This window comes from Perognathus longimembris, chromosome 1 (genome assembly GCF_023159225.1).
Source record: "Perognathus longimembris pacificus isolate PPM17 chromosome 1, ASM2315922v1, whole genome shotgun sequence".
NCBI lineage: Eukaryota > Metazoa > Chordata > Mammalia > Rodentia > Heteromyidae > Perognathus > Perognathus longimembris.
The window spans coordinates 143,905,341-143,932,694 of NC_063161.1; the positions used below are offsets into that span (position 1 = coordinate 143,905,341).

Sequence of the window (27,354 nt, forward strand, 5' to 3'; positions counted from 1 at the left end):
TTGGTTTAGCTTGTCCCATAACCCCGTAATTTTTTAAGAATAGGAGCTCACCACACAGATCCCTTGTCTCCTGTGAATTACACACAGATCCCTTGTCTCCTGTGAATTAAAAATATCTCTCACCTCACTCGAGAGCTCTGCAGTTCCGCAATCTCCTGTGGATCAATTGTCAGGTCCCTGTTCGGGCGCCAGATGTTGAACCTGGGTAACTGCCGTCGAAATCAGGACACGGGGGATGCAAGGCGAGTGAACCAATGCATACTTTATTCCAAGAGGGCCAGGGTTTATATAGGGTTAGAAACCAATTTTACAATTACAGGGTAAAAGATCAATACAGCATGACATTTGTCTCAAATACAGAAGTGGAGGAAATTTCCTACTGTGAGGGCAGGAACTTGATACAAATGCCTTTCTAATTACAGGAGGTAGTGACTACAAAGATTATTGATATCAAAACAAGGAACTGTATACAACCGAGGTAGAACTATAATTATCTCCTAGCTACTATCTCCTTAAGGCTAGATAACATCAATCTTGACTTCTCCAAATACTTGTGAAATAACAGTGAGGAGACTTTCCTGTTTACAGTGAGAATCTAGTGAGGAGACTTTCCTGTTTACAGAGAGAATCTAACGCTAAAGGCAGCTGGTCTAGCAAGTCTGAGACTTGCTAAGTAGGGGGAAAAAGGAGATTCTCACAACAACTGGTGGCTTCCTTTGGCCCACAAACACCAGAAATTCCTTACTGGGAATGTGTTCCCAAGGGCCTATTAGTGTGCTAATGAGGCATCAGAGTAACCGTGCCGGGGTTAAATTTTTCCACTGGTTGGAGACTTTAATTCTCCAACAGGTGGGGTGCTATTTTTTATAGGGAGAGGGAATCTTTCTGGCCTCCTGAGAAGACAGGGCAGAGCCCCCAACTCTGAAGCTTGGGGGCAGGAGGGAGATAGTCGAGATGGAGTCAGCCTCTGCCCTCTTTCGCTGGCCATATCTGACATCCATATTACAGTTAATTGAGAAAAGATATTAAACTCTTCTGGGCACTAGTGGCTAGTTTGTAATGCTAGCTCCTCAAGAGGCTAAGATCTGATGATTGCAGTTCTAAGATAGTCTAGGCAGAAAAGTCTGTGAGGCTTAATCTCCAAGGACCCACCGAAAATGCCAGAAGCCGAGCTGTTTCTCAAGTGGTAGAGCACGAGCCTTGAGCCCAAAGCTCAGACACAGTACTCGGGCCTTGAGTTCAAGCCCCATGACAATGGGACAGCAGACAGACATGCAGACAGACAGACAGACAGACAGACAGACAGACAGACACACACACACACACACACACACACACACACACACACACACACACAGAAATTAAACTCTACATCCAAATGATTTTTAGTTACCTTCCACTTGGCCCATCATCTCCATCTTTAACTCACTCGTCCTTCCTTCCTCCTCTTCTTTCTTTTGCTTTCCTTCTTTCTTCCTTTTCTTTCTTTTTGTTTCCTTTTGGTGCTTTCACTTTCTCTGGCCACTCTCTGAATGTCTTCAGCATAAATTAGAAGCTTAACATTCCAATAATGTTTATAGTGCTTATGACACACGGATTATGAAGTATTACATTTATACCTAAAATGTTTGGAAGTCATATTAAAGGATTTGAAAAAGTAGCTACGTGGTTGTAAAGCTATAGTTAAATATAAGTAATTAGGAAATTACTAGTGATATTTCAGGCATGCATTATCTGTGCTCCTTTTTCAATTTTTTTAAACAATTAAATTTTTTGAAAAGGTGTTATGTAAAGGGGGTCCAGTTACATAATAAGGCAGTGAATACATTTCTTGGGATATCTTACCCGCTCATTTTTCTTTCCCTTCCCTAGAAAAGGTAGGCATATATACAATATCCAGTGTACCAAAATCATATACAGTAACCACGTAGGGTATGCCACAGCAAATTCACCTAGAACTTTAAAAATAACCTCAACAGTAGGATTCTCCTGTGTCCTACTCTTGCAATTGTTTTTGCTTATCCTCCTCTTATATGACCATGTGTACATAGCTGTTGAGCTATTGTGATCCACTGACAGGTTTATTCTAGACCTTTTTATGTTTAGTAGTTGTTTGGTTTTAGATACATAATGTAAAGTAGCTGACCTAAACATGTAAAAATACCATTTGAAAAGAAGTTTGTTGTTGTGCAGACGTGGTCTTCCATCCTCCCTAATAATCATATATCAAGAAAACCATGCCCCTTTGTTCTCTGTGTTCTAGGCTTGTCTCACTCAACATTATTTGTTCAAATTCTGACCATTTCCCTTTGAATGCCAATATTTTATCATTTCTAATCATTATGTAGTTTTCCATTGTGTATAGCTACCACATTTATTGAATCCATTTGAATCCAGGCATCTGGGTTGTTTCCATATTTTGGCTATTGTGAATAGTGCAGCAATAAATATGGATGTGCAAATGTCTTTATGATATTTTGAGGCCTGTTGTTCAGGATAGATGCCTAGGAGTGGTATGACTGGGTCATAGGGTATGTCTGTGCTGCGCTTTTTGAGGAATCTCCATACTGTTCTCCAAAGTGGTTGTACTCATTTGCACTCCCCCAACAGTGGAGAAGGGTTCCTCTTTCCGCACATCTCCTCCATTATTTGTTGTTGCCTGAGTTCAGAGTATAGGCCATTCTAACTGGAGTGAGGTGGTATCTCAGGGTTGTTTTTATTTGCATTTCCTTTACTGCCAGGGATGTTGAACATTTCCTCATATGTTTCTTTGCCATTTTTATCTCTTCTCCGGTGGAGTCTCTCTTTAGCTCCTTTGCCCATTTAATAATTGTTTTACTGGGTTTGGAGGGGGTTAGTTTTTTGAGTTCTCTGTAGATGATGGATATTAGGCATTTGTCTGTTGCTGTGCTGGTGAAGATACTTTCCCATATGGTTGGCTGTCTTTCTAGTTTAGTGGCTATGTCTTTACCTGTGCATAAACTTTTTTATTTTGTAGTAGTCCCATTTGTCAATTCTCTCCCCTATCTGTTGTATCCCTGGAACTATAGTCAGGAAGTTCCTACCTGTGTCTATGAGTTCTAGTGTCTCTCCTATTCTGTCCTTCAGTAGTTTCGAGGTTTCAGGTCTAATGTAGAGGTCCTTAATCTATTTTGAGTTGATCTTGGTTCATGGTTTGGGGATGAATATGATATTAGCTTCATAGGATGAGTTTGGGATTTCTCCCTCTCTATTTCATGAAAGAGTTTGAGGAGTATTGGTATTAGCTCCTCACTGAAGGTTTTATAGAATTCATTGGTGAATCCATCCAGGCTTGGGCTTTTCTTTGTTGGAAGGCTCATGATCACTTCCTGTATCTCGCTCTAGGTTATAGGTTTATTTAGTTGATTTATTTCTTCTTGATTCAGTTTGCGCAGTTTATACTTCTCTAAGAATTGATCCATTTCTGTATTATTATCATTCTTTAGTGAGTAGAGGTTGTGGAAATAGTTCCTTATAATTGTTTGTATATCCTGTGTATTTGTTGTAATTTTTCCGGTGGAGTCTCTGATCTTAGGGATATGAGTCTCTCTTTTTTTTTTTTTTTTGTAATTCTTGCAAGGGGTCTGTCAATTTTACTTATTTTCTCAAAGAACCAGCTTTTACTTTTATTTGTTGAATGGTCTTTCTATTCTCAATCAGATTTCTCTCTTCTTTAAACTTTGTGAGATCTCTCTTCCTACTCATTTTAGATTCAATTTTTTCTTGTTTCTCCTGTCATTTTATCTGCATCATGAGGTTATTTACCTGTTCTGATTCCATTCTTTTAATGTGTGTGCTGAGGGCAATAATCTTGCCTTTGCTGTACCCCATAGCTTGCTTTGTGATGTATTTTCATTGTCATTGTCGCTTATGAACTCATTAATTTCGTCCCGAATTTGCTCTGTCACCCAAATGTTAGATGAGAGTGAGGACTTAATCCTCCCAGTATTTGTGTAGTTTCTGTGATATCCTTTTTTATTGAGGGCTACCTTGATTCCACTGTGATCAGATAGAATACATGGGATAATGTCAATACTCTTATATTTGCTGAGGTTCTTTGTATGGACTATGATATCTATTTTGGAGTATGTTCCATGGGCTACTGAGAAGAATGTGTATTGAGTCTCTGTAGGGTCAAAAACTCTGCACAGATATGTCAGATCCATGTGGGATATGGTGTTCCTTAGGCCTTCAGCTCCCTTGCTAATCCTCTGTGTGTTGGATCTGTCTCTTGGAGAGAGAGGAGTTTTAAAATCCCCACTATGATTGTATTTGGGTCTATGTTGTACTGTAGTTCTGAAAGAATTTGTTTGAAATATTTGGTGCCTCTTTTGTTCGGTGAGTATACATTTATCACGGTGATGTCTTGTTTCTGGATTTTTCCTTGTAGTAAAATATAGTGTCCTCCTTTATCTTTTTGAACTAATTTTAAAGTGAAGTTTAGCTTGTCTGAAATCAGATGGCTACCCCTGCCATTTTGGTAGGTGCGTTTGCTTGGAAGATCTTGCTCCATCCTTTTATTCAGAGCCTGTTTTTGTCCTTTGCTGTAAGATGGGTGTCTGGAAGACAACAGATTTCTATATTTTGCCTGCAAATCCACTCTGCCAATCTTTTCCTTTTGATTGGAGAGTTCAATCCATTTATATTTAAAGAGTTCATGGATGGGTGTGGTTTTTTTCCCCTTCCATTTTCCTATTAGGCTGTGTTTTGCTTCTTTCCTTTCATTTCTTTCTTGTCTTTATTGAGCTTTTTTTTCTATTGTGCTCTGGCTATTGTAGTTTTTTCAGTTTTTGTTTGGAGGTCTGGTACATTTTCTGTTGGGTGGTTTTCTCCTGTTAGAATGCTCTGTAAGGCTGGCTTATTTTGGTTTACATATTCCTTTAGTTTCTCTTTGATATGGAAAGATTTGCATTTTCCCTTGAATGTAAATTCTAATTTTGCTGGGTATCTAAGTCTGAGTGGGCAGTTGTTGGCCTGCAGAACTTGGATAGTGTTCTACCAGGCTCTTCATGCATTGTATGTCTGTGTGGAGATGTCTGCCATGATTCTGATCATTTTTTCCATTGTAGTATAGTTCTTTCTTTGTTTTGACTGCATTCAGAATGTGTTCCTTGTTGTTAATATCTGAGGCCTTGACTATGATGTGTATGGGGTCGTTTCTTCTAGGGTCTGATCTGCTGGGATTGTTATACGCTTCTTTTATTTGTGTGAGGTTTTCCCTTTTGAGATTGGGGAAATTCTCTGTAATTATTCTATTGAATTTCAGTTGTATACTCCTGCTCTGATACTCCTCTCCATCTATTCCAATTAGAAGCAGATTATATCTCTTCTGCATGTCCACTATCTCCTGCATTAGTCTGCCCTAGAGTTTGACAGTTTCTTGGAATGCGGTAATCTTCTGGTCCTTATCAGCTGAATCATCATCCAAAAGAGAGACTTGAGATTCAAGATGTTCAATTCTTTGTGATGTGGCTTTGAGTGTTGTTTGCACTGAGGCAAGGGAGCTTTTTATGGATGCCAGATCAACACTCATTGTGGTAATTTCGTCTTTTAATGAGTTGTATTTTGATTCCATTTTTTCATGCATTTCCTTTCTCAGGATGTTAAGGTCATCTTTAAATGAGGAGGGGACTGTATCTATTCTTGCTTCCATTTCTTTCATACTTCATGAAGATCCTTTGAGAATTCCATTCTAAATTCCTGGAATTGTTTTTTTTGAATTAATTCCTGAGGCTTTAGGTCATTTCTGCTATATTAGAGTCCAGTGTTTTTTTATTTTCCATCTCCTCTTCAGTCGTACTGTTTTGGTTTTTTTTTTGTTGTTGTTGTTTGTTTGTTTTTTTGGAGCTGGCGAGTTGGTTTTACCTTTCATAAAATTTTTAATATTTCTTTGTGATTTATGCATCTGGGATGAAGTTATGTATTCTGGGTTTCCTCCTGCACTTTCTTTCAGAAGCCTCTAGGTGGCTGCCTTCGTTTGGCTTTGTGCTTGTTTTCGTTGGTCTGCCAATGGGGACTTGTTTGTATCCTGGCCGCTGAATAGGCTGTGGACTCAGCAGGGTAGAATACATCTTTAGTAAACTATTTAGAAAAAGGCAGAGCTCTGTGGTTCCAGTGATAGAGCACTAGCCAGAACAAGAGAAGCTCAGGGACAGTACCTTCGACCCAAGTTCCTGAACTAGCAAAACAAACAAACAAAAGGGTTAGAGGCATGATTCAATTAGTACAACAATTGTCTAGCTTGTAGGAGATTTTGTGTTCAAAGTCACACTTGCAGAGCCCATACCCTGATACAGTTCAACTCTAGGTGGCAAGTACGTGGCAATCCTGCCCCTTGCTGTGTCTGCCTTCCCTAGACAAGTCTTCCTCTTTGTCACAATCTATGAATTTCACTGGTGTCCTGAACTACTAATGAGAAATGTAGTGATGGATCCTCTATCACCCACAGATGAACTGAGCAGATCCACACATGCACAGTCGCAGGGATCTTAGAGACTTTTTTGGATCAGGTTCACCCAGTGTGAAGGCCATGTGAAGACACAGGAGAAAGTGTCCATCCACAATCCAAGTAGAGAGATCTCAAAAGATCTCAGGCTTGCAGTGCTGTGAAATTTAAACCTCTACTGTTTCAACCAGGCAGTCTGCAGAGCTTTTGTTAGGGCAACCCTAGCAAATGGAAGTAGCCCCGTTTGCAATCCCTCAACTGTCCATGCTCCAGCAACACAGATTTACTTTTGTCCCTTGGCTACTATAGCCTGCTTGCTGCTAGCTTCTGCATATCTCCTCTTTCCTCTTCTTGGAAGGCCTTTGCTTATTACCTGATTGTTTCATAATACGCCTTTTCCTTTCAGTCTCTTCCACTTTTATTTATTCCACTAATGTTTCGTCAGTGCTAGCCATGTGCCTGGTCAAAAACAAACAAAAACACCACAGATCCTGAGCATGCAGCATCGAACAGGCATTGTGCCTGCCCTCAGAGGGCTGACAGGTTTCCCTAGTTGGGGTCTTCTGTTAGATATCCTTGTATTACTGTGTTCTATTATACTTGCCAGTGGCAATGCATTTATTTGAATGGATGAACACTTCCTACTAGATGTCATGTGGCTTTTGTGGCAAATACATCACTTCAAGCACAAGTGAAGAGAAGACAGGTTGTTTGCAGCAGACTCAGAATAAGGCTAGTTGACCTCAAGCTTTTTCTTGGAATGATGTGGCTACTGTCATTGCTGTTCTGGGTAGTAGAACATTTGTTTATTTCTGCTGAATGTGCTATGGTCTTTAATGACCCTGTGGTTCTTTGTACCAGTGCCGGCCACTCAGTTAACTTTAGCTGATTCCTAGTGGAAGTGCTCTGAAGCAATTGCTGATTAAAACAATCTGCTCAGGATGGCAGGAAGCAGCCAAAAGCAAGAGCTAGCCTTTAGGCAAGAAAGAGCAAGGAAAGAGGATTAGACTTTAGGGATGTAATTAGTTGTTTAGGGAACTATTAACGTGTTAGAAACAAAATGTCCTTTTCAATAAGCAAAACAGGTCTCAGTAGCACTGCTGCCTATCTGCCATCCTTTGAAGAAAACACCAGAAACATCAATTTTTTGTCAAAGTGGAAATTGTCAAAGGCCCACATGGGATCATGTGGGGTTCTCAATGCAGGTGTTGTAAACTTGTTGGATGACACACAACCTTCCATCTCCTTCCATCTTTGGAGACTTCCCTGGCTTTGCAGACACTTTTTAGTCTCAGGATCCTGGAGGCAAAATGTCAATGGTGTTCTCCAGTTACTCAAATAAACAAAAGAAGCCCCCTCTGTCCATTTCAGAACTAGTCTTTTCATTTTTAGGCCAGAAATAGGAATTTACCTACGTCGCAGACAAGACAGGATCTAAGCTCAAAAGAAGACAGAAGAAAGAAACGATATTTGTTTATTCCATTTTAGTATTACCTAAACCCTCCCTTCCTTCCTTTCTTTCCTCCCTCTCCCCTCCTCTCCTTCCCTCCCTTCCTTCCTTCTTTTTTTTTCAAATTTTTTTTATCAAACTGCTTTACAGAGAGGTTACAGTTTCATACATTAAGCATTGGATTCATTTCTTGTACTGTTTGTTACCTTGTTCCTCATACCCCTCTCTTCCTCCCCCTTTCCCTCCCCCCCGGAGGTGTTCAGTTCACTTACACCAAACAGTTTTGCAAGTATTGCTTTTGTAGTTGTTTGTCTTTTTTTACCCTGTGTCTGTCAAATTTGGTATTCCCTTTCAATTTCCTACTTCCAATACCAGTATACACGGTTTCCAATATACTCAGATAAGATACAGAGATAGTGTAGCTACAATCACAGTAAGGTGATACAAGAACATTATCAATAATAGAAGCTACAGATACACATGGGAGGTTGAAAGTAGTTACAACTGTGGTATAACAATTGTCTCCATAACATGGAGTTCATTTCACTTAGCATCATCTTATGTGTTCATAAGGGTGTAGCTATTGGGCCTTGTGATGCTCTGCTATGACTTGCATAAACCTGTACTAATTATTCCCAATAAGGGAGACCATAGAGTCCATGTTTCTTTGGGTCTGGCTCACTTCACTTAGTATAATTTTTTCCAAGTCCTTCCATTTCCTTACAAATGGGACAATGTCATTCTTTCTGATAGAGGCATAAAATTCCATTGTGTATATGTACCACATTTTCCTGATCCATTCATCTACTGAGGGGCATCTGGGTTGGTTCCAGATTCTGACTATGACAAATTGTGCTGCGATGAACATTGTTGTGTTGGTGGAATTACTGTGATTTTGTTTGTGGTCTTTTGGATAGATACCCAAAAGTGGCGCTGCTGGGTCATAGGGGAGTTCTATATTTAGCCTTCTGAGGAATCTCCATACTGCTTGCCAGAGTGGCTGAACCAGTTTACATTCCCACCAACAATGAAGTAGGGTTCCCTTTTGGCCACATCCCCTCCAACAATTGTTATTGCTAGTTTTCTTGATATATGACATTCTTACTGGGGTGAGATGGAATCTCAATGTTGTTTTGATTTGCATTTCTTTTATGGCCAGTGATGTAGAGCATTTTTTCATATGTCTCTTGGCCATTCTCATTTCCTCCTTTTTCCTTGATTTCTGTGACCTTCCCCCAACTCTCCCAAAGATATTCTTGTCAAAATGCCATACATAAGGTAAAGACAGCGGTTCGATATGTATGTTATTTTACATAAATATGAAGAGGCACTTGAGCTTTGTGCCTTTGTGTTTCTCTCCTAAGTGTATCCTCTTTTGGTCTCACTATGTGTGAGCATCTGGAATCCTGTCTTGATTTGCCGTATCTCAGTGCATTTTTAATCTAATTTACACATAGCAAAGAAAACATGCATTGTTTCTCTCTTTGAGCTTGCCTTACCACAATTAACATGATTTCTTCTAGTTCCAGCTGTTTCCCTGCAAATGACAGTATTTTATTCTTTCTAATGGCTTTGTGAAATTCCATTGTGTATAGGAACTACATTTTTTGGATCCATTTATCTATTGTGGGGCATAGAAAATTGACTGAAGCATATTAAAGAGCTGAGTAACCCCCATCCCCTGTGTATGCATGTGGCTTGTGCTTCCACAGGAGTTGGAGATGACAGGCACATGCCACTGAACCCAGCGATTGTATTTCTCCTATTGGTTGCTGGGTGCCATCACACGTAACCATGGTTGAGGTAAAGTGTCATAAACTCTCAAGCCAGCCAGGCCTTGAATTGTGATTCCCTCATCTTTGACTCCAAATACCTAGAGTTATAGGCATCAGCTAGCTTGCCTGACTGTGCACCAGATAATTTAAAAAATTAAATGCAAGACATTATTATTGGATTCTTTTTATTTCTTTAAATATTCTTAAATCTTCTTCTGAGACATTAATAAAATTACTCACAAACAATGATCATTTTGGATCTTAATTTAAATATTCATTAGATGGATAATACAGTACCAAATGTGGAATCAATTCTGTGTGTGTTTGTTTGTTTAGTGCTGGTCTTAGGGCTTGAATTCAGAGCCTTGGCACTATCCCTGAACTTTTTTGCTCAAGGTTAGTACTCTACCACTAGAGCCACAGCACTACTTGTCACTTTTCTGGGTGGTTATTTGGATATAAGAATCTCACAGACTTTCCTTCCTGGGCTAGCTTGAACCACATCCTCATAGCTCAGGCTCCTGAGTAGCTAAAATTATAGGAGTCAGCCAACAGTACTTAACAATTTCTTTATTGAAGGTACTTATTCTTCAAAATGACTTGAGAATCATGAGATCTTCCATATGCTTTCCTCAAATGGATATTTTAACATATTCTCATTATTTAGCCTTGATCGATCTGCAAAATTATATTTGTGTTTTAATTATTCCTTTTCTTGTCAGTCAGAGCACATGAAATCAGACCCTGGGCACCATCCTTAGCTCTTTAACTAAAGGTCATTTTGAGCGACACTGCCACTTTAAGTTTTTAAGTAATTATTTGGACATAAGAATCTCAGGGGACTTTTCTGCCCTGGCCCGCTTCGAACCTTGATCTTCAGATCCTAGCCGCCTAGGTAGCTAGGATTACAGGCATCAGCCACCTACACCTGGCTCTTTTTTCTCACAAGAAGGAAAGAAAGAAATGCCACTTTCTAGAAAATGGGAGGGAAAAGCCTGAATTAAGAGAATAACAGTGCTGGCATGATGGTACATGTCTATAATCCTTGGACTCACAATGCTGAGACACAAAAATCAAGAGTCGAGGCCAGCATGGGTTACATTATGAGTTCCAGGCCTGCATAATCTAAGATCAAGATTCTATCTCAGGGGGAGAGAAAGATGGCGCCGACCGAGTTGGTTGGCACCCTGACTCGCTCCAACTGAATAGCAAGCTGGGAACTCCAACACCCAACACCCCATCAAGAACCCAGCAAAACCAGCAGCCAGAAGCAGTGGAGATACGCAGGAAAACACAAAGGAGTAAAAAAGAAGAGCCAAAAACCAACACGGAGCCGGAGAATCTCCGGGGCACCCTCCCCCCACCAGCCGACCCTGGCCCAAACAGGGCCAGGCTGGGAAAGGGGAACCTGGCGATTGGAAGACAGGCTGCCGGGAGCGCAGAATCCTGACAGCGGGAGACCCCACAGTCACTAGGGAGGCTGCGGACCAAGACATACAATGGCTCTGACGAGAAGTTCGGGTCCACACCGGGTTCGTACGGACGGCGGCTGGGGAACCCAGCGCTGCAGAAGGAGGGAACTGGGGACGCCACCACGATACTTTGCCACCCCCTGAAGGACCAACGCTGAGCGGGACACACACACAATCCAGGATCAGTGAGTTCCCTATTACCCCCCTCACCCAACGGGAGACCAGCTATCAGAGACCCAAGCCCTACAAAGAAGCTAGATCTCTCTCCCTCACCCTCCCCACCCTGAGGGAACAAAGAACCCACAAATCAGGTGGGAAGCTCCCATCAGGTGCTGGGAAGTCAGTTTAGCAGGGGAAGGGCGGAGCAGCCCCAAGGCCACACAGGTTCCAGATCTGGCCGAATTGGCCCTGCCCCCTTCCCAACAGGGGCCGGGGGACATCCAGCAGTACAAGCCCCACCTGAGGCACCTGGACCTCATGTACTCTTACAACTAAAATCACAGGCTCTGGTTGGCAATACCAGCACAGCAGGGACACCTGGGCCTGATCACGTCCCCCCCTTGCAGGGGAGGCGAGGTCTGAGCGTGCTAACCCACGCCCGGACAGTCAATCCCACTGGATCACACACATACTGCCCCCCCAATGGACTTGCGGGAGGGTGCAAACACAACCCAACAACCTGGGGGCTCGCTCTGGGATGCGTACTCCGCTAAAGTGGACAGGGCACAGCGCCAGGGCCTGTTGTAGAGGGCACACAGCGCACAGGTGGGCAGAGCCCCCGGCGACAGCGCCCGCTCTGGTAGGAGTGCCCCGCACTGGTGGGTGGGGCCACAGCGGCAGCACCTGCTCTGGTAGACTCACCTACACAGGAGGGAGGGCAGAGCTACAAACCAAACCTGAGAAGCTATCCACAGATCTCCAGATGTGCAAATCACAAAGAAACATAACACAGTTCATCAAAGAGCAAGCCAACTTGCCAGCTCCAAAAAGCAGCACGACTGAAGAGGAGATGGAGAATAAAAAAGCAAATGAGGCCATGTTAACAGAGATGATGGAAAGAGTCAGAAACGAAATCAGAAAACAATTCCAGGAGTTTAGAGTGGAAATCTTGAAGGACATCCAGGAAGCCAAGAAAGAAATGGAAGCAAAAATGGATACAACGCAAACCTCCGTTAAAAAAGACCTTAACATCCTGAGAAGTGAAATGCATGAAAAAATAGATTTAAAATACATCTCTTTAAAGGAAGAAATTTCCACGATCAGAGCTGATCTGGCAACCATAAATAGCTCTCTGACATCCATAAATTCTGCAATTGAAATCATAACACAAAGAGTGGACCATATGGAATCCAGAATCTCTCACCTGGATGATGAAGCAGCCGACAACAACCAGAAAATGACCACACTCCAAGAAACGGTGAAGCTTCAGGGCAGACTAATCCAGGAACTAATGGACAAAGACAAGAGATATAATATGCGCATAATTGGAATAGAAGAAGGAGCCGAATACCAGAGCAGAGGACTTAAACATATTCTCAATAAAGTTATTGCAGAAAACTTCCCCAATCTCACAGGGGACCCCATCCAGGTAACCGAAGCCTATAGGACACCTGGCAGGCCAGACCCCAGAAAAGCCACCCCGAGGCACATAATATTCAAGACTTCAGACCTCAAGATTAAAGAGAAAATTCTGAATTCAGCCAAAGTGAAGAAAAAATTTTTCTACAATGGGAAGAGGATTCGAATAACAGCTGACTTATCCACACAAACTTACCAAGCATGAAGTGAGTGGAAGAACACCATCCAAGTACTTCAGGCTAACAATATGCAACCTCGGATCAAATATCCAGCAAAATTGGATTTCACATTCGAAAGAAAAACCAGATATTTCCCCACCAAAGAGGAGCTAAAGGAGTATGTGAATAAAAAACCAGCCCTACAGCGAATTCTAAGGAGGAGCCCCACCCAAAAGAGATCATACAAGACACACAGACAGAATCAGAAAGAAACTACAATAGCCAAAGTCCAACAGAAATAACAGCCCACTAAAGACAAGGAAAAAAAAAAGGAGGAAAAAACAGCCCAACAAGAAAATGGAAGGAGAAAAAAACACCCTTATCCTTGATCTCTTTAAATATAAATGGTTTAAACTCTCCGATAAAGAGGAGCAGATTGGCAGAATGGACTCACAAACAAAAAGTTGACATCTGGGCTGGGGATATGGCCTAGTGGCTGGCCACTAATGCTTGCCTCGTATACATGAGGCCCTGGGTTCGATTCCCCAGCACCACATATACAGAAAATGGCCAGAAGTTGCGCTGTGGCTCAAGTGGCAGAGTGCTAGCCTTGAGCAAGAAGAAGCCAGGGACAGTGCTCAGGCCCTGAGTCCAAGGCCCAGGACTGGCCAAAAAAAAAAAAAAAAAGAATTGCTGACAGACCTATATAGAATCTTCCACCCTACAGAGACCCAATACACCTTCTTTTCAGCAGCCCATGGACATATTCCAAAACAGACCATGTCATAGCCCACACAAAGAACCTCAGCAAATACAAAAGTATTGACATCATCCCATGTATTATATCTGACCACAGTGGATTAAAGGTAACCCTCAACAACAAAGGATACCACAGAGGCTATACACACTCTTGGAGGCTAAACCCCACACTGCTATCCAACACTTGGGCCACAGACCAAATTAAAGATGAAATCAACCCATTCATAAGCCACAATGACAATGAAAACACATCACAAAGAAACCTTTGGGACACAGCTAAGGCAGTACTGAGGGGCAAGATCATTGCCCTCAGCACTCACATTAAAAGAATGGAAGCAGAGCAGGTGAATAACCTCACGATGAAACTAAAACAACTGGGGAAACAAGAAATGACAGAATCTAAAACGACTAGGAGGGGAGAGATCACAAAGATTAAAGAAGAGATAAATCTGATTGAAGATAGAAAGACCATTCAACCAATAAATAAGACTAAAAGGTGGTTCTTTGAGAAAATAAACAAAATTGACAGACTCCTTTCAAGACTTACAAAAAAAAGAAGAGAAGAGACTCATATACGTAAAATCAGGGACTCCACCGGAAAAATTACAAGTACACACGATATTCATACAATCATAAGGAGCTATTTCCAAAACCTCTACTCAGCAAAAAACAATAATTTTACAGAAATGGATCAATTCTTAGAGAAGTACAAACTGCCGAAACTAAACCAAGAAGAAATAAAGCAACTAAATAAACCAATAACTTACAGTGAGATACAGGAGGTAATCAAGAACCTCCCAACAAAGAAAACCCCAGGCCCAGATGGATTCACCAATGAATTCTACAAAACCTTTAGTGATGAGCTAATACCAAGACTCCTCAAACTCTTCCGCGAAATAGAAACAGAGGGAGAAATCCCAAACTCATTCTACGTAGCCAATATAATACTTATTCCCAAACCAGGCAAAGACCCAACAAAAAAAGAGAACTAGAGACCAATATCACTAATGAACACAGACGTAAAGCTCCTCAATAAAATATTAGCTAACAGGATCCAGAAACTGATCAAGAAAATCATACATCATGACCAAGTAGGCTTCATCCCACGGTCACAAGGATGGTTCAACAACCGTAAATCAATCAATGTAATTCACTACATAAACAGATCTAAAATTAAGAATTACATTGTTATCTCAGTCGATACCCAAAAAGCCTTTGACAAAATACAACATCCATACCTAATAAAAGCTTTGGAGAGAACAGGAATAGATGGAACATTCTTTAAAACAATAAAAGCCATATACAAAAGACCAACTGCTAATATCATATGAAATGGAGAGAAACTTAAATCATTCCCCCTAAACTCAGGAACAAGACAAGGATGCCCACTCTCCCCACTTCTTTTCAACATAGTGCTGGAATCCCTAGCCATAGCAATAAGGCAAGAGGAGGACATCAAAGGGATCCACATCGGCAAGGAAGAAATCAAGTTATCCCTATTCGCAGACGACATGATCTTATATCTGAAGGACCCAAAAAACTCAGTACCCAAACTCCTACACCTAATAAACCAATTTGGCAAAGTAGCAGGATACAAAATCAATCCACAAAAGTCAGCAGCTTTTCTATACACCAGCAATATACAAACAGAAAAGGAAATTATGGAAACAATTCCATTTACAGTAGCCAAAAAAAGAATAAAGTACCTAGGGATCAACTTAACCAAGGACGTGATGGACCTATTTAACGAGAACTATAAAAATCTAATAAGGGAAATCAAAGAAGACACAAGGAGATGGAAAGACCTCCCATGCTCATGGGTAGGCAGAGTCAATATAGTGAAAATGGCCATATTGCCCAAATTGTTATACAAATTCAATGCAATCCCCATCAAGTTCCCAGCCACATTCTTCACTGAAATAGAGAAAGCAATCCATAAATTCATATGGAACAGCAAAAAACCTAGAATAGCCAAAGCAAATCTAGGCAAAAAAAGCAGTGCAGGAGGTATCACAATACCAGACTTCAAGCTCTACTACAAGGCCATCATAACAAAAACAGCATGGTATTGGTATAAAAACAGATCGGAATACCAATGGATTAGAATTGAAGGCCCAGTAATAAAACCGCACTCTTACAGCCAACTGATATTCGACAAAGCAGCTAAAGACATACAATGGAATAAACATAGCCTCTTGAACTATTGGTGCTGGGAGAACTGGGCAGCCATATGCAGAAAACTCAAAGTAGACCCAAGCCTATCACCATGAACCAAGATCAACTCAAAATGGATCAAGGACCTCAATATCAGACCTGAATCCTTGAAACTACTGAAGGACAGAGTAGGAAAGACGCTAGAACTTATAGGCACAGGAAGGAACTTCCTGAATAGAGTCCCAGGGGCACAACAAATAGGGGAAAGACTCGACAAATGGGACTACTACAAATTCAAAAGTTCCTGCACAGCTAAGGACATAGCCACCAAAATAGAAAGACAGCCAACAATATGGGAAAGGATCTTTACCAGCACAGCAACAGACAAAGGCCTGATATCAGTCATCTACAGAGAACTCAAAAAACTAAGCCCCTTCAAGCCCAATAAGCCTATTAGGAAATGGGAAAAGGAGCTAAAGAGAGACTTCACAAGAGAAGATACAAAAATGGCAAAGAAACACATGAGGAAATGCTCAACATCCCTGGTAGTAAAGGAAATGCAAATAAAAACAACCCTGAGATACCACCTCACTCCAGTTAGAATGGCCTATACTCTGAACTCAGGCAAGAACAAATGCTGGAGGGGGTGCGGGGAAAGAGGAACCCTTCTCCATTGTTGGTGGGAGTGCAAATTAGTACAACCATTTTGGAGAACAGTATGGAGGTCTCTCAAAAAGCTCAATATAGATCTACCCTATGACCCAGCCATACCACTCCTAGACATCTATCCTAAACAGCAAACCCCAAGATATAAAAAAGACATTTGTATTTCCATGTTTATCGCGGCACAATTCATAATAGCCAAAATATGGAAACAACCCAGATGCCCCTCCACAGATGAATGGATCCAAAAAATATGGTACTTATACACAATGGAATACTACATAGCGATTAGGAATGGTGAAATATTGTTATTCGCAGGGAAATGGTCAGAACTCAAACAAATAATGTTGAGCAAGACAAGCCTAGAACACAGAAAACAAAGGGGCATGATCTCCCTGACATATGACTGTTAACAAAGGGAGACGGAGAGACAGTAGAGACCAAGTCTGTGAAACAAACACTGCTTGTCAAATAGTATTCCCCACAGGATTGGGGCAGCGACCCAACAGTATGTAACTAAAACCAAACAATTACTCAACATATAAAGATCAAAAATTGACCTCTCAAGGGAATACAATAGCTCAAAAGCTAGGTATGTACGTTCATATAAGACTACTGTCGACATATGGTCTAATATCGACATTACATTTAAAGCCCTAGGCGAACTTTCTTGGGTATGGCCACATGGCTACTGTATATGTTCTTGATACATTATATATTGTATATATGTCTACCTGACCTAGAGAAGAGATAGAAACACAGGACATAAGATATCACAAGAAATGTACACACTGCCCTACTATGTAACTGTACCCTTTTTGCACAACACCTTGTCAAAAAATTTGTGTTCAATTAATAAACAAATAAATTTAAAAAAGATTATATATCAGAAAGTTAAATAGTAAGGGAGGCAAGGGGAGGGACGTGGGAAAGAAACAGGGGGCTACTCTGCTACATAGGGCACACCCCCAAACTGTGAATTTCATTCCTATTTCTTTTTATTTAAAAAATTTTATTGATATTATAATGATCATATAAAGCAATCTAGAAATTACCTTTGTTTCCAGGCTTAAATCTGTGTAGGTAACATTTTGGAAACGTGTTTATGTATACATGAAGAGAAGTCTTGAGGCAAATATACCAGAAACCTAGTAATTATGTAGTAATTATGAAGTAATTATGTTACCAAAAAAAAAATCAGCCCTGTCATATACCAAAATCTATGATTCTTTAATTCTAAACAAAACTGTCTAGACCTGTGCAGTCAGGAAGTGGGTAGTAGTCGGGTCAATAATGAAGAATGTTCCAGAGCCAGAGACCAGACTATAAGGGAACAGACAACCCTTCTTCCTCCATTGGTCCTTAAAAAAATTGTTGAAATTGTTATCCTAAAGGTTATGTACAGAGGGGTCACTTTTGACAACATCACCTGTTCCCTCACTCTCTCCCAGTTCCTGATGGTCTTTTTAAAATTTGCCTTTTACAAGTTAGCTATAGTGCATGGAAAGAACTAGATTCCAGATAATTACAATAAGCCATCTCTTTTAGTCATATTGACTTACAGTTGAGTCTCTCTTTCTCTCTCTGTTTCCATGTATCTCTCTGTCTCTGCATACCTGTGTTTTAGTATCTCTCAATTTTTGGTCTATAATAATTGTACATTATATACATAATGTACATTGTATATGAACTGTACATTATATGCATGAATACATATAATGTAGTTGGATCAAATTTGCCCTTTCTCTCAGACCCTAGCCTCTCCTACTTTCTTTCTTTCTTTAGAGCTTCTAGTTGGCTTCATACAGTACAGACGTTGTACTTCAAGCAATTGCCCCCTCCTCCCACTCAAGGTCTTCTCCAAGAGTTTCCCATTTTAAAATGGGTCATATTACTACTATTTTAGCTATAGATTTCATATATTAGATATATAATATGTATCTTTCTCAGCTTGACTTCTTCACTTAACATGACTATCTCCAGTTCCAGCCATTTTACTGAAAATGACAGCATTTCATGCTTCTTTATGTTCAAATAGCACTCCACTCTGGGTCTCCTTTTATAACTTCGTAACTAAACAAATTCAAAACTGATATATTTATCACTCCGCACTAAATCTGCTCTTCTAACAGACTGGATGAAGTGGAAGTTTCAACCTTCCATTTGCTCAGGCTAAATATCTTTGAAGGCAGTCATTGTTCTGGCATTATTGGAACACAGCATCAGAACCAAGTCTTAAGCCGGGCACTGGTGGCTCATGCCTATAATCCTAGGTACCCAGGAGGTTGAGATCTGAGGATCATGGTTCAAAGCCAGCCCAGGCAGGAAATTCCATGATACTCCAATAAAATGCTCAAAAAGGCCAGAAGTGAAACTATAGCTCAAGTGGTACAGCACTCAGCTTGAGCAAAAGAAACTTAAGGACACAGTTCAAGCACAAACTCTGGCAGAAAAAAAAAGTATTTCCTTTACGATTTCGGCTAGCACTTCCCTCCATCCATGGGCCAATCCTGTGCCTCACCCTAAATGATATTAATACATCCACCAAATGCCAGCAAGGACACAACCTGTAGTCAAGGCACTGGGTTTACTATAGCAGCTGGAAAGAACACTTACCAGGCCTGGATGGACATCTCAGAAACAGTAATAGCAAGAACCTGCTATAAGATTTCAGGAAATCCCAAGGAAGTTCTAGGTGTTGTCAGAGAGTGTCATCAGATAGCAAAGGAAAATGAATAATTAGCTAGTACAATAAATCTCTAATAGGGTATAGAGACAAAGATAAATCTGTAATTGGCCAAGAAATAGCTGTCATTGCATTTTGCAATGAATTGAAATGTCTACAAAATGAAAATGCTTTTGTTTTCATCATCTCAGAGTGACCTTACATGTGTTGATTCTTTTAGGAGATAATGTACAGCAGAAAAATGTAGCTGAGCCATACACATCAGGTCAGTTTATAGAAATATAGAAGCCTAAATGTGAAAGTCAGCTTATCTCAATGAATCAGGGGCCATCTTTGCTTTCCAAGTAGGGAACAGAGGCCATGGTGCAGCCATAGACAGTCAGCTTCTCTCTGTGACACCCACATACAGAACGGGAGCTATCCTCAAAGCCATTCTACCTCACAAGTGTGCATCTTCAGCGTGCCCTCCTGCCTTGTCTTTGTGACACGGGTCCCAGACTTGCATGGTTGACAGAGATCTGTTCCCAGATCCCAGAAGATACTGTCGCTCTGTTCTGTTTACTCTCATTATTTTGATCTGCTATTTCCTTTCTTTATTTAGAATAGAAGGTATAGCTATTTCCTCTTTGCCTTCACTGATACAGAATATTTAGAATGCAACAGAGTAAGTTGGTTTCAAAATGAGCTCATGTTGCCATCTTGGTCTGGAGAAAGCCAAAAAAAGTTTCTATGCCTTTCTCTGAACTAAAATTTCCTGATACATTCCACTCCCCAGCCATTTCTACATCAACAAATGAATTGTCATGGTTATGTTTTCTAAACATTCTTATTTAAGCTGGGTTGTATACTTCAGGGCACCGTCATTTATGACTCTTAGAGATCAACATTGAAAAATGAGAATTGTGGCATGGTGATGTATGAATATAGTCCCAGCTGCTTAGAAACCTTAAGTAGGAAGATTGAACCTTAGAGTTGAGGTCAGCTAGTACAACATATGACCCCAGCTCAAAAACAAAGTAAAACCAAACAAAACAAATCAAGTGTAGGACCTAGAATAACTGGCTGGCTTTCTGGATAGCCTTCTGCCATATTTTGGAACGACAGCCCAAATCCATTACCAAGGAGTAATAAGCTGCCTGAACATGATTTAGATTTCTGAAATTGGGGTGGGGGGAGGTTGAGGGGAAAAACAAAATATACAAGATTCAAATTCCTAGATAATCTTCTGAATTATCTCTTATTCCTACAATGATTGAGCCTTCCTTTCTTGCATTCTTGCTTTCTTTGCAGGAGGCATGTCATACTTTGTCATGCTGGTGTCAACTTCAACACTATCTGTCAATGCTACATTGAGAGAATGGAATCCAGGAACTGATGACTGACACCTGTAACTCTAATTATTCCAGAGGCTGAGAACAGAGGATCATGGTTCAAAGATAGGCAGAAGAGCTCCCTTATCTCCAATTAGCCAAAAAAAAAAAAAATACCTGAAGTGGAGCTGTGGCTCAAAGTGATAGAACATTACTCTTGAGAATAAAGGCTCAGGGGCAGTGCCCAGACTCTGAGCTCAAGCCCCACAACCAACTCACACACAAAAAGGGGTTAAGGGTAGAGAGGTTATGAAATAAGTCTTACATGCTTTCTCACTCTTTGGATCATAAGAACAGGCAAATCAAATGGCAAATGGTATTTATGGAGACAGGATAGCAGAGGATTAATGCAGGACAATCTTGAAACTCGATATGGATTCTAAGACACTGGAGGAGGATTATGGGTACAGAGACCTGGGACTACCTCTCATTCATTCACTCTCAGCTCCACATTCTCCCAGAAAGAGAAGAGACTTCAGGCTAATGAAATATTGAACAGTTAGAGAACTTACTCTGCCCAAGAAATGGCAAAGAGAAATGTGGAGAAAACCTTGGTTCCTGATGGATTAAGTCAGCCTAGGTGATTAAGGAAGATCTTTAAGAGTGAAATTTGTAGAGGCGGGAGTGAATTCAAGTCACAGAACTTTTCAGAAGATCCCTGGAGATGAGGAAGTGATGAGGCTGGAACCTAAGCAAAGAAGTGTTCACTCAGGACTAAACAAGCAGAGGAAAGCATAGAAATTTACTATGCATCCATTAAATTGACTTGAAGACAAACAGAAATTACATTACAGTGGCAATTGGTGAAGAATTCTAACTCCCTGGCATTCTGACTTGTGTGGCTTACCAGGATAGGGGAACACAGGGTATTGAGTAAATGACCCATTCCTATTGCTCATGTGGTCTTAAGCTTCCCACAATTGGTTCCATGAAAAAAAAAAAAAACAATTAACGAAGGATCAAAGACTTGTTTCTGCCATCTTTAGCATAAGAAGAATGTTTGAAGACCTTCTCATATATTAATGACAAAGGCAATGTCCATTGATAATTTTATTCAATACTTATTTCATACAAGTTGCTGAAAATTTCACATATTTTACTGAATAAAGTCTCACAGTAAGTCAGAATCTGTTTTCCATACTGGAGGATGATCAGATGGGGTCAGATGTTCCTTGATGAGAAGTCAAGGGCATGCAGAGTTTGAAGGCAAACGTTGCCCTCATAATTGCATGGGGAGATGGCCTCTTCAGCTAGCAGATGGACCACAAACACAGATTAAATATATTTGAGTGTCACATTCATTCCTACTGTTTATCCCATTCCAGATTTTATGTCTTAGTGATTCTTAACATATTATCAGTATGCATCCTCTTTTCATCTGTCTTTTATTCAGAGCAAACTGTGAGATAAACAGCATTTTTCCCTTTATTTCTTAGTGACTGAAGCCATTTGCTCCCAAGCTCCTGGTAGCACAGGTCCTGAATACATATTGCCTAAGGCTAAGCTTTCCACACAAACCTACTGACCAAATTATTTTTATTGGAATTTTTGGCAAAAACCTCTTATGCAAGACCCTGGTCGCAATCTACCCTCACCCCAATAATCACCAACCTGAAAACTTAGGCCTCCTCTTCATCGCTTCAGGCCTGAAGACAAGGATTTTCTGTGGCAGAGAAAGAATACATTAACAAACCACCTTCTTTATATTTCTTTGAGTGAAACTATGTCTCTCCAGCTTACACATTCCCTTGAATTTTACGTTTTTGTGACATAAAATTCAGGAAGAGAAAAGCTAGATTGCTAAACTTACCAACTTTTGTCAGGTCCACTATACTTCCCTCAGGAATTCCAAGTTTTGCACAAAAGTCCACAAACTTTTCCCTAATTTCTGTTCTCACATCCCGCTGTCGACCTGGAAACACAATGACAGTAACCAGAGTGCCTTGGGAATTGGTTATAGAGAGGAATGAAGGAGCAGGGATTTGGGAGGGTGGCGACAGCTTGGTACTCATGAAGAATTTGACATCAGTAGGGTATCTTCCTGACATGCTGGGAGATTTTATCATCATCCCATCACTGAACCTGGGGGAGGACCACAGTTAAATCGGTCTTCAGTGTGGGAGAGATGGCCCAGAGATCCTTGGGAAGACCATTTTATATGTAAGATTCCTTTGTTTCCTGCCCTTCCACCCGTAGGTAAGTATCATCATGCAAATACTTTACCATAGAGTTCAGCCAATAGGAAATTCTTCTCATTCTTGGCAAAAACTGTAAGGTATTCATCATATTTCACATCAGTTACCTTAAATACATAGTATCCATCATCTGTAGAGAAAGCAGAACAGCGCTCAGAATTTCTTAAACACATAAGAGTAATGGAAAATATTTACTAACCACACACCAAAGCAAATGCATATGCTAAAAGAAAAAGGATGAAAACATCTAATGCCTTTTCTTTATGTTTCTTTGGGCTTCATAAAGAAATTCATGAAGTGAGCAGAGTATATCTCCCCAACAGGACTCTGGCATCATATACCTGGGGATACGAACTGCGTAGCACGCTGTGACAATGGTCATCACAAGTGATGGGGTTAAGTGCCAGGCATTGGGTGTTGCCCACATCCTCCCTAAATTCAGAATGTGGCAAATAGAATGGGCTCCATGGGGCTGGGGATATGGCCTAGTGGCAAGAGTGCTTCTTGTATACATGAGGATCTGGGTTCAATTCCCCAGCGCCACATATACAGAAAATGGCCAGAAATGGCGCTGTGGCTCAAGTGGCAGAGTGCTAGCCTTGAGCAAAAAGAAGCCAGGGACAGTGCTCAGGCCCTGAGTCCAAGCCTCAGGACTGGCCAAAATAAAAAACAAAAACAAAAACAAACAAAACAAAACAAAAACTAGAATGGGCTCCATGTATTAGGAAAATAAATGATAACAATTGATCAAGGTCCTAAAGAGATTACAGCTTAATAAATCCCTTGCAAGTCACAATAAAACTTAGAAAGATTTCTGTTTACTTACAATTAATAGTATATACACCATTCTCTTCTGTTTTATTACAAATCAAAAAGGCTTCAGTACACTGCCCATTTATTCTGTGAAACAGAATGAGTTGATGCTCAGAGACATGGCTGAAGCTGCCTTCCTGGCCTCTACTTCATCTATAACAAGAATTTCCAATTCCACTTCCATTTTGAACACATTTTACAATTTGCAAACAGATTTTATTTACACTGGTTGTGTTTATGTCTGTCTTTGTCTCGCTGTCTTGCTCTTTCCCTCCCCCTGCCCCACTTTCTCTTATGTTAGTCCTCAATCTTGACTCGGGGCCTGAGCACAAACAGGGAGCATGCTTACTCAAGATTAGCTACTACTTGAACCTCAGCTTCAATTTATACTTTTTTTTTGCCAGTCCTTGGGCATGGACTTAGGGCCTGAGCACTGTCTCTGGCTTCTTTTTGCTCAAGACTACCACTCTACCACCTCACTGCCTGTATCCATGTGTGTCCATGTAATTGTAGGTACATGTGTGTGACTGTATTTGTGTCTGAAGAGGTCAAGGCCAAAAGCTATTTGTCTATTTTCCCTTTACCAACAAAAAGAGGCCACACTTACTTGGTATGGATATGACTCAACAGGGAAGAGTTCTTCAAGACATCAATGTATTTTTCAAAAATAATCATATCACTATTTACATCTATCTTTTCCTTTTGGTCAGTGGCCAAGAGATTGTTAAACCATGTCCCTGTAATCTGCAATAAATATGACAACTGAGAGAGAGAAGCAACATCACATGGACACTTTTCTCCTTGACATCGGCTCATGGTCCAGGACTTAGGATTTGCAGTTGGCATTATACCCGGGATCAATTGCCACAGCACCTAGCCCCTTTGTACTGTCCCTCAAGCAACAGTTGTTGACCCAGGCATTGTCACAATTCAGTATGGCACAACTGGTTTTAGTCGAAGGTTTAGAACCAACCCTTTTGTTGAATGTTAAAGAATTTCTGAGCCATCAGAGGACTGACCTGGGTTCATATTTCCCCAAGGCTTCCCTTTCCCCCAGCAAAGTCAGAGGTTGAGCTACTGCATGACTCTACCTTTGATGGATCAAAGTTCTCCACAACATCCATTTCTCCTTCAGGGTAGGCATAGACCAGGGTCAGCCCTAGACACAAGAACAGCAGCTTCATCTTGGTAGTAAATTAAATTGTCTCTCCCACAAGTGCTGAGTCCTTTCGTGACAGTGGTTAAACTTCAAAGCTCTTTGGTCTTTATATGCTTCTTGAGTCCAGTTTCAAACTTCAAGTTTCTACGTTCTCTCCTCCCCTTCCAAGAAATAATCATTCATTCCCTGTCATTAAGCCAGGGTTGCTTCTGCCCTTTGAAACTTGGCAATTCATCCCTTTTAGATTTATTTAGTTACCTCTCAGCTATCCTAAAACATTCTTCGGCTATTGCAAAGGAGTTGCTTTCCTGATTTCAGTCTCAGCGTCCAAGTCATTAGCATATAGAAATGCCATTGATTTTTGAGGATTTATTTTATATCCTGTAACTTTGCCAAAGTTTTGGATCAGTTCTAGTAGCTTGGGGGTAGAGTGTAGGGTGTTCTTTAGGTATAGGATCATGTCATCTGCAAAGAGAGAAAGTTTAACTTCATCTTTTCCTATTTGGATCCCCTTTATATTTTCTTCTTGCCTAATTGCTTGGCTAGTAATTCTAGTACTATGTTGAAAAGGAGGGGAGAGAGTGGACATCCCTGTCTTGCTCCTGATTTAAAGGGAATGGCTTTAGTTTTTCAACATTTAGAGTTATACTTGCTGTTGGTTTGTCATAAACTGCCTTGGTTATATTCAGGAATGTTCCCTGGAATCCCATTTTTTCCAGGGCTTTTAGCATAAGTGGGTACTGGATTTTATCGAATGCTTTTTCCGCATCCAGTGATATAACCATGTGGTTCTTTACCTTGCACCGGTTGATGTGGTGGATTACATTAATTGACTTGCGTATATTGAACTAACTTTGCATCCCTGGGATGAATCCAGTTTGATCGTGGTGTATGATTTTTTTTGATGACCTGTTGACAGCAACTGGCCAGAATTTTTTATGTCTATGTTCATCAGGGAAATCAGTCTATAGTTTTCTTTCCGTGATGAGTCCCTACCTGGTTTTGGGATGAGGGTTATAGTGGCTTCATAGAATGTGTCTAGTAGTGAACATTCTCTTTCAATTTCATTGAAGAGTTTGAGAAATATTGGTGTGAGTGCTGTTTAGAAGGCCTTGTAGAAATCTGCTGTGAATCTGTCTGGACCTGGGCTTTTCTTGGAAGGGAGATCACTTATTGACGTTTCTATTTCAACGCTGGACCTTAACCAAAGAAGTGAAAGACCTCTATGATGAGAACTTTTAAAACATGAAAAATGAAATTAAGGCAGAACTAAGGAAATGGAAAAACCTCACATGCTCCTGGATTGGGAGAATTAATATAATCAAAATGACAATATTGCCAAAGGCTATCTACAAATTCAATGCAATACCCATTAATATCACAACACGATTTTTTAATGAAATAGAGGAAGCAATCCAGAAATTCATATGGAACAATAAAAGACCCAGAATAGCAAAAACAATCCTAAGCAGAAAGAACAGTGCTGGAGGAATTACAATACCCAACTTCAAGCTGTATTATAAAGCTATAGTAATAAAAACAGCTTGGTATTGGCACCAGAACAGGCCTGAATATCAGTGGAACAGAATTGAAGATCCAGAAGTGAACCCACAAAACTATGCCTACTTAATCTGTGATAAAAGAGCTAGAAAAATATTCTGTAAGAAAGATAGCCTCATTAACAAATGGTGCTGGCAAAACTGGTTCAACACATGCAACAAACTAAAGCTAGAACCTTGTATATCACACTGCACCAAAATCAATTCCAAATGGGTCAAAGACCTCGAAATCAAACAGATACCCTGAAGACACTTAAGGAAGGAGTAGGAGGAACAATTGGGCTCCTTGGCACAGGACAGAACTTCCTTAACAAAGATCCAGAAAAGCTACAAATCAAAGAAAGGTTGGACAAATGGGACTGAATCAAAGTGCAGAGCTTCTGCAGGACAAAGGACATAGCTCGCAAGATAAACAGAAAGCCCACCAATTGGGAGAAGAACTTTACCGGCCATAAAATGGAAAATGTCTCATATCTAAAATATATGCAGAACTAAAAAAATTACATTCCTCCAAAACAAAGCCGCAAAGAACCAACAGCCCCCTCACCAAGTGGGCTAAAGACTTACAAAGAGACTTCTCTGATGAGGAAATGAGAATGGCCAAGAGACATATGAAAAAGTGCTCTACATCACTGGCCATAAAAGAAATGAAAATCAAACCAACATTGAGATTCCAGCTCACCCCACTAAGAATGTCCTATAGCAAGAAAACTAACAATAACAATTGTTGGAGGGGATGTGGCCAAAAGGGAACCCTACTTCATTGTTGGTGGGAATGTAAACTGGTTCAGCCACTCTGGCAAGCAGTATGGAGATTTCTCAGAAGGCTAAACATAGAGCTCCCCTATGACCCGCAGCCCCACTTATGGGTATCTATCCAAAAGACCACAAACATAATCACAGTAAAGCCACCAGCACAACAATGTTCATCACAGCACAATTTCTCGTAGCGAGAATCTGGAACCAACCCAGATGCCCCTCAGTAGACGAATGGATCAGGAAAATGTGGTACATATACACAAAGGAATTTTATGCCTCTATCAGAAAGAATGACAATGCCCCATTTGTAAGGAAATGGAAGGACTTGGAAAAAATTA

General features: G+C 40.6%; 1 long non-coding RNA gene across 1 annotated transcript in view; it reads right to left on the reverse strand.

Moving 5' to 3' along the window:
* The window catches only part of LOC125346625, a 115,339-nt gene that overhangs the window by 17,554 nt on the left and 70,431 nt on the right, over positions 1 to 27,354 (reverse strand). Inside the window, exon 3 of the long non-coding RNA XR_007209983.1 lies at positions 24,631 to 24,668. This is a non-coding gene — a long non-coding RNA (uncharacterized LOC125346625). The remainder of the gene's footprint in view (positions 1 to 24,630; positions 24,669 to 27,354) is intronic.